Raw genomic sequence first — 8,429 nt, forward strand, 5'->3', positions numbered from 1 at the left:
CAGAGATGGGCCATCCCAGCTGAGGTCATCCTAGATGAACTGGCACTCAACTACCCCAGCACCTGACCACAGACACGTGAGTAAATTTAGCACCCAAGGCTGGCACTGCCCGCTTGAGCTCAACCTAAAGTACTGACCCATAGAACTGCGACCTAAATAAATGGTTGGTGCTTTTAGCCACTGAATTTTCGGGATGGGCTGTATATGTGGCAACAACTGTTAGAGCAATTCAGATGCTGCATTAACAGGTGTGGGTAAGAGCCAAAAACAAAAACATGCAGCATGCACAGGTAAATAATATTTAAAAACACAAAAACCTACAAAAAAAAAATAGATGTTGTCTCTCTTCACATGGTAAATTGATGGTTAATTTTACCTGTCAAGTTGGCCAGGCTACAGTGCCCATTTTTTGGTCAAACACCAGTCCAGATGTTGCTGTGAAGGCATTTTTTAAAAAATGTGATTCACATTAAATCAGTTGACTTTGAGTAGCAGAATATATTCTACAACATGGATGGACCTCATCTAATTAGTTGAAGGCCTTAAGAGGCTTTCAGACTGAGGTCCCCGGAGGAGAGAGGAATTCTGCCTCCAGACTGCCTTTGGACTCAGGATGCAATTATCAACTCTTTCTGGAATTTCTAGCCTGCTGGTATGCCCTGCAGTGTTGGGATTTGCCAGCCCACCTCCCCTCCAGTGACCTGAACCAATTCTTAAAATAAATCTCTCTCTGTATCCTATTGGTTCTGTTTCTCTGGAGAACCCTGACTAATACAGTAAAGTTAAAGCTATGAGGCTGCTATCTTTGTTTAGAACATGGCTTGGGGGGCATCTGGGTGGCCCAGTTGGTTATGCGTCCAACTTCATTCAGCTCAGGTCATGATCTTACTGTTTGAGACTTGAGCTCCGTATCTGGCTCTCTGCTGTCAGTGTAGAGCCTGCTTTGGATCTCGGGTCCACCTCTCCCTCTGCCCCTCCCCCACTCTCTCTCTTAAAAAAAATAAAATAAACATAAAAAAAGAAGAAGAAGAAGAAGAAGAAGAAGAACAACAACAACAACAACAACAACAACAACAACATCATGGCTCGGGACACACCTTGGGTCACACCAGCTGGCACAATCCAAGAAGCAAGATTTCCTGAGAATCTGCCTCCCAGGCCCGTTTCATGGAGAGGATCTGGTGCCCAGGGTCAGGGTGGGAACTACCTGGGTCCCTTCCCTTTACATCTAGCGGTTACAGGTCTCAGAGGCCCTCCCGGAATTTTAGAGTTCTCTCTGTTCCTGGCAGAGAAGTTTCTGGCTCTGGTGTCCCTGATTAATACCAGTGGAGGCAGATGTGTTCCTGAGCAGCTATGACACTGAGGCAGCTTTGGCACGAGTGTGTGAGAGTGCGCGCGCGCATGCGCTTCATGTGAGCGTGGAAAGGCCCTTCCCTTACTCTGCTGCCCCCACGTACCGCACCAGCGCGCCTCACCGCCACCTAGCGGCACAGGCTCTGCGGGGCCCCATGGCTCTGGAATGGGGCACACACTTACCTCTGATACCAAGTGTTCTCTTCGGTTCCTTCAGTGGGCTGGAACATCTTTTTCTAACCTCTTTCTGACCAGCATACTCCTTCTTTACATGAACATTTGCACGAAAGCCCGACACTAGAAGCGGGAAAAGGAAAGGCTCTATTGAAGTGGGATAGGAGGTCCACGGTATTTCCTCTTTGTGCCTTCCTCCCACTCTCTGGGCAGCTCCTGGGCAGACTTTGTGGAACTGCTGGGGCTTTGAGGAGCTGTTCGAATGCTACTGAAACTCGGAAGAGTGCCAGGTCTTTAAACCTCCCTGGATCTCGGCTTTCTCTAGAAAAAGAGGACGTTCCATTAAGTGATCATTAAGGATGACTCCACCTTAAACATTTCACGAGTGTAATTTGTTGCCTCTAATAATAATACTAACCTTTACTGGGCACGGGGTCTATCTTTCATACTTGATCCATGGTTGCTATGTCAGTTATATAACTATCCTGTAGAATGGATATATTATCCCAGTTTTACAGAAGAGGAAATGAAAGTTCAGTGAAGTTAAGCAGTATGTAGATGGCAGAACCAGAATGTGAAGCCAGGTGTGCATAACTCCAATGACAGTGCCCTTTCCACTACGCCATAATGCTCCTCATGAAGTCACTTCAGGTGAAGAACCCCTGGAAGGGATCTTCTGATTCCTTTCGGAAGCTTTTCTGTTTCTCTGCAATTTTAACCCTTGGATGCTCCTTTGGGTGCCCTATTGCTCATGTAATTCATATTCCTTTGCAAGTTCTAGTCTGTTAGCCAGTCTTAAGACAGTCAAAATGTAAATGTCTCCGGTATGTATTTTTCTTTATTACTTACCTTTTATGAGATAACCTTAAGATTATAAATGGGGTCCCTCTACTCACTAGAATGGACTCTAACATAGAAATAGACAGCATTGCTTACCAAACAATTTGGTACCATCAAATTTCCTGAATGCGTCTCATTGTACATGGGCAGCCATTATAGTCCATAAGCCAGGTCTGTTCCCTTTTAAGATACCAGATGTTTTTGAAAATATGCTAACATATTCTACTCTGTCATGGTGGTTTTCCAAGGATCCTTCTTTACAAGTTTCATTCTTATTTATAATAGCATTTGTATATTTCTTGGTTGTATATCTGGTTGGTTAAACAGACTGAACGTGCATACCCTCATCCAACAAGAAAGAAAGTCAGCTTTTTGATTGCAGCCTGATGTAAGGACTCTGCAGGGATTTGATGCAATCCCACCATAACGTTAGACCTTCTAAATCTTATTCTTTTAAGAACTGTCCCTTTAAAAATACTGCCATATTTGGTTTCTCTTTTATTCTGTTACTTTCCTCCCAATAAATACTTCACAGTTTTCATTCGCTCCACATCATTACTACTGAGTTAGCTGAGCCACACACCCATGGCATCAATTTTATTATTCCAGTATGAAATGTCAGAAAGTTAAGAGATCAAGTACTCAAGAGCTACATCCCTTTTGTAGCAGGTATTTTATTTAAGAGGCAGTATTCTAACCATCCTGACATGAAAGCAGGCCCCATTTTCCATCTTCTTCAACCCTCTTTGCCATTGATTCTTAAGTAAAAGTGGCCTATTTCTATGGATGTTTAAGGAACAACTGATAGAGGAGTTAGCTGGAGGCTCTTCTAAGAGAAGGTTTATATACAACAGGAGACTCTTATTCCCCTTCCTTCCTTTTTTAATGAGGGGAAGGTAGTTTTCCTGGATATCTATAGCATTTGGTTACTTTAGAGAGAAATAGAAATCTTACAAACATATAAATGGATTCTTTCTAGAACACAATGCTTTCATTAACAGAAAGTATAATAAAACAAGCCAATTATAAACTTTTTTTGTAAAAGTATGTCTCTTAAATTTTACTTTTCCATAGCTATTAAAGAAATAAGTGGTTTACTTAAAAGACAACTCCAGGGGCACCTGGCTGGCTTAGTCGGTGGAGTATGGGACTCTTGATCTTGGCGGGGGGGGGGGGGGGTTGTAATGTAAGTTCAGTCCCTTGATGAGTGTAGAGATTACTTAAAAATGAAATCTTAGGGGCGCCTGGGTGGCTCCGTCGGTTAAGCGTCCGACTTCGGCTCAGGTCACGATCTCACGGTCCGTGGGTTCGAGCCCCGCATCGGGCTCTGGGCTGATGGCTCAGAGCCTGGAGCCTGCTTCCCATTCTGTGTCTCCCTCTCTCTCTGACCCTCCCCGTTCATGCTCTGTCTCTCTCTGTCTCAAAAATAAACGTTAAAAAAAAATTAAAAAAAAATGAAATCTTAAAGATCCCCACAAAACTCCAGGTATTATATACATATATATATAATATATATAATATAATAATATATATAAATATATATAATATATATAATATATATAATATATATAATATATATAATATAATAATATATATAAATATATATAATATATATAATATAATAATATATATAAATATATATATACACTTCAGCTTTATTGAGGTATAATTGATGAATAGAATTATAATACATATGAAGTACACAGTGCAATAATTTGATACATGTATACATTGTGAAAGGATTCCCAGTTAATTAAGACATTCATCACCTCACATTGTTACCTTTTTTTCCCTTTGATAAGAATACTTAAGGTTTACTCTCTTAGCAGATTTCAATTAAACAGTATAGTGTTACCAACTTTAGTTGCCATTTATACATTATATCTTCAGACCTTATTCATTTTATAAATGAAAGTTTGTACCCTTTGATTAACATTTCTGCATTTCTCCCCCACCCCTGCTTCCTTCCCAGCCCAGCCCCTGGGCTTTGTTTGACTTCTACTTTGTTTTTATGAGTCTGACTCTTTTTGTTTGTTTTAGATTCCACATGTCATACACAAGTATTTCTCTTTTCCTGTCTGGCTTATTTTACATAGCATAATGCCCTACAGGTTTATCCATGTTGTTGCAAATAGGAGGATTTCCTTCTTATGACTGAATAATAGTCCATGGTATATATACACATACATTACGTTATCTTTATCCATCCATCCGTTGATGGATACTTAGGTTGTTTCCATTCCTTGGCTGTCATGAACAATGCTGCAGTGAACATGAGAGTGCAAACATATCTTTGAGATAATGGTTTTATTTACTTTGGATATACAACCAGAAGTGGGAGTGCTGGATTATATGACATTTCTGTGGCTATACTGGTTTACATTCCCACCAACAGTGCACAAGGGTTCTCTTTTTTCCATATCTTCACCAGCATTTATTTCACTTGCTCTTTGATAATAGCCATTCTAGCAGGTGTGAAGTGATATCTCATGGCGGTTTTGATATGTATTTCTGTAATAATTAGTGACATTGGGTAACTTTTCACGTACCTGTTGGTGAGTTAAATATTGAATATTCTTCTTTGGAAGAATGTCTCTGCAGGTCCATTGCCCTTATAAGCAGGTTATTTGTTTGTTTATTTTTTTATCGAGATGTAGGAGTTCTTTATTTATTTTAGATATTAATCCCTTATTGGATATGTGGTGTGCAAATATTTTCTCCCACTCCTTAGGTTGGTTTTTCATTTTGTTGATGTTTTCCTTTGGTTGTGCAGATTTTTAGTTTGATATAGTCCCACTTACTTATTTTTGCTTTCTTTGCTTTCACTTTTGGTGTCAAATAGAAAAAATCATTGCCCAGACTGATGTCAAGGAGTTAACCTGCTGTTTTTTTTTCTAGGAGTTTTGTGGTTTCAGGTCTCACATTAAGACTTAAATCTATTTTGAGTTGATTTTTTTAACTTTTTTTTTAATGTTTATTTATTTTTGAGAGACAAAGAGGAGCATGAGCAGGGGAGGAGCAGAGAAAGGGAGAGACAGAATCTGAAGCAGGCTCTAGACTCTGAGCTGTCAGCACAGAGCCCAACGCAGGGCTCAGACACATGCACTGAGAAATCATGACCTGAACCAAAGTCGGACTCTTAGCCAATTGAGCCATCCAGGCACCCCTTGAGTTGATTTTTGTATATGATGTAAGATAGAGGCCCAGTTTCATTCTTTCCTTGCTGGATACCCAGTTTTCCTCAACACCATTTATTGACTAGACTACCCTTTCTCTCATTTCATAGTCTTGGCACTTTGTTGAAAATTAATTGACCATATATGCATTGTTTATATTTGGGCTCTCTATTATGTTCCATTGATTTATTTGTCGTTTTTTTTTCTAGTTTCTTTTAATAATTTTTTAATCCAGTAAACAGCTACAGACACAAATGCAAGTAGAAAAGTAAAAAAAAAAAAATGTTGAAAAAGTAAAGACACATCCTTCACTTTACAATAAATACAGAGCTCTAGGGAAGCGTAGCTTTCCATGTGCTCAAGAGTACTGTCCATTATTATGCAGAGGGACCAGAGGACATTCAGGTGTGATGATGTCAAACCACATATGCACTGGCATCGCTGAATTCACGTCTACGGTTTTGGCCCTAACTTAGTGGGGTTAAGTGACCAGGGTGTGCTAGATCCCATAGCTGAAGTAGATAGCAAACCCAGTCAGCATCCAGACACCAAATCTGGCTCAGGTACCAGTTGTCATCTGCATCATAAGGCAAACATTCACAAAGATGCTCAGTAGTGGGAGGAGAGGCAGAGCAGGGACCTTAAACTGAAGGGGACTGGAGCTCTGTGGCTGTCTCCAGATGACCCCAGTCATCCCAGTGATGAGCACCAGGAGCAGCACAGCCAGTGAAGTCCACCGTGGGTTTCCAGAAAGCAGAACTGGCCACTAGGCCAGCACCAGGCAAAGAAGAGTGAGCAGCGAAGCAAGCAGTCAGGAACAAACAGCCAATCTAGCCAAAGAGTAGAAAAAATAGTCCCTGTAGAGTCACGTTCTCTGCTGCATGTCCATTGTGCTCCTGCACCTCTGCTTCGCTTCCCCCGTTCCTCCTCTCAGGCTGAAACCTGAGGATAAGAACACCAGTAGCCACCAGGTTATGAGTAACAGGATCCCAGTTGAATTCAGGTCCAAAAGATCAGTGAGTCCAAACAAAACTGTCATCATTGGTGCAACAATGCCAAAGATCAAAGTGACAATGAAAGGGGTTAATGTACCAGTTTGGATCCAGGCAAAGACAGAGAACACGAGGCTATCCTGTGACATCACATATATCACCTTACGTATGGGGACCATAAAGCCCAAGATGTTGGCTGAAAGACTGCAGAGGAAACCAAAAACTACAACATAGTAGGCAGGGGCCCAGCCAATATGGAGAAATGCCTCAGGCAAGGTTCTCCCTGGTTGAAGCTGGTATAAGGCACCATAAGTGTAAGTGCCACAGAGACACCAAAATTATGTGTCTGTTTTTATGCCAGTACCATAATGTTTTTCTATTGCTATAGGTTTGTAATATAATTTGAAATCAGGAAGTATGATGCCTCCAGCTTTGTTCTTTTCACTCAGAATTGCTTTGGCTATTCGGATCTTTTGTAGTTCCATATAAATTTTCAAATTGTTTTTTCTATTTCTGCAAAAGATGCCAGGAGTTTAATTGGGATTGCATTGAATCTGTATATCACTTTGGGTAATATGTATATTTTAACAATGCTAGTTCTTCTGTGTACACAGCATATCTTTCCATTTATTTTTGTCATCTTCAGTCTTTCATTGGTGTTTTGTAGCTTTTAGTATATAGATCTTTAACCTAGCTTGGTTAAATTTATTCCTAGGTATTGTATTCTTTTTGATGTAATTATAAATGGGACTGTTTTCTTAATTTCTCTTTCCAATAGTTCATTGTTAGTGTATAGAAATACAACTAACACAATTGATTTTTGTATATTGACTTTGTGTCCTCCGACTTTGCTGAATTCATTTGTTCTAACGGTGTTTTGATGGAATCTTCAGGGTTTCCTATATATAAATCATGTCATTTACTTCTTTTCTAATTAGGATGCTTATTATTTCTTCTTCTTGCCTAGTTGCTGTGGCTAGGATTTTCAGTGCTCTGTTGAATGAAAGTGATGAGAGTGGGCATCCTTGTCTTGTTCCTGATCTTAGAGGAAAAGTTTTCAACTTTCTGCCTTTAAGAATGATGTTAGTTGTGGGCTTGTCATATATGGTCTTTATTATATTGAGATGTTGAGGTACATTCTATCTATACTTAAGTTTTTGAGTTTTATTATGAAAGGATGTTGAATTTTGTCAAATGCTTTTTCTGCATCTATTGAAGTACTTACATGATTTCTTCCTTCATTTTGTTCATGTGGCCTATCACATTGATTGATTTACAAATGTTGAACCATTCTTGCATCCCTTTAATAAATCTCAATGATGGTGTATGATCTTTTTTTTTTTTTTATGGAGAGAGAGCATGAGTTGGGGAAGGTGGCAGAAGGGGAGAGAGAGGGAGAGAATCTTAAGCAGGCTCCATGCTCACCGCAGAGCCCAACATGGGGATTGATCCCATGACCTTGAGATCATGATCTGAGCTGAAATCAAGTCGAAAGCTTAACGAACTGATCCACCCAGGTGCCCCTGGTATATGATAATTTTAATGTATAGTTGAATTCAGTTTGCTAATATTTTGTTGAGGATTTCTATATCTATGCTCGTCAGGAATATTCTGTAATTTTCTTTTCTTGTAGGGTCCTGGTCTGGCTTTGGTATCAGGGCAATTTTAGCCTCATAAAGTGACTTTGGAATTCTTACTTCCTCTTCTCTTTTCTGGAAGAGTTTGAGAAGGATTGGTATTAATTCTTTGTTGAATGTTTGGTACAATTCCCTACTGAAGCCATCTGGTCCTGTACTTTTTTGTTGTTGTTGGGAGATTTTTGATTCCTGATTCAGTCTCCTTACTCATAGCTGGTCTGTTTAAATTTTATATTTTTTGTGATTCAGTCATGGTA

The sequence above is a fragment of the Lynx rufus genome, unplaced genomic scaffold (genome assembly GCF_022079265.1).
Source record: "Lynx rufus isolate CCGP_SWC_20201006 ecotype Redwood Valley unplaced genomic scaffold, mLynRuf1.p SCAF_7, whole genome shotgun sequence".
Taxonomy (NCBI): domain Eukaryota; kingdom Metazoa; phylum Chordata; class Mammalia; order Carnivora; family Felidae; genus Lynx; species Lynx rufus.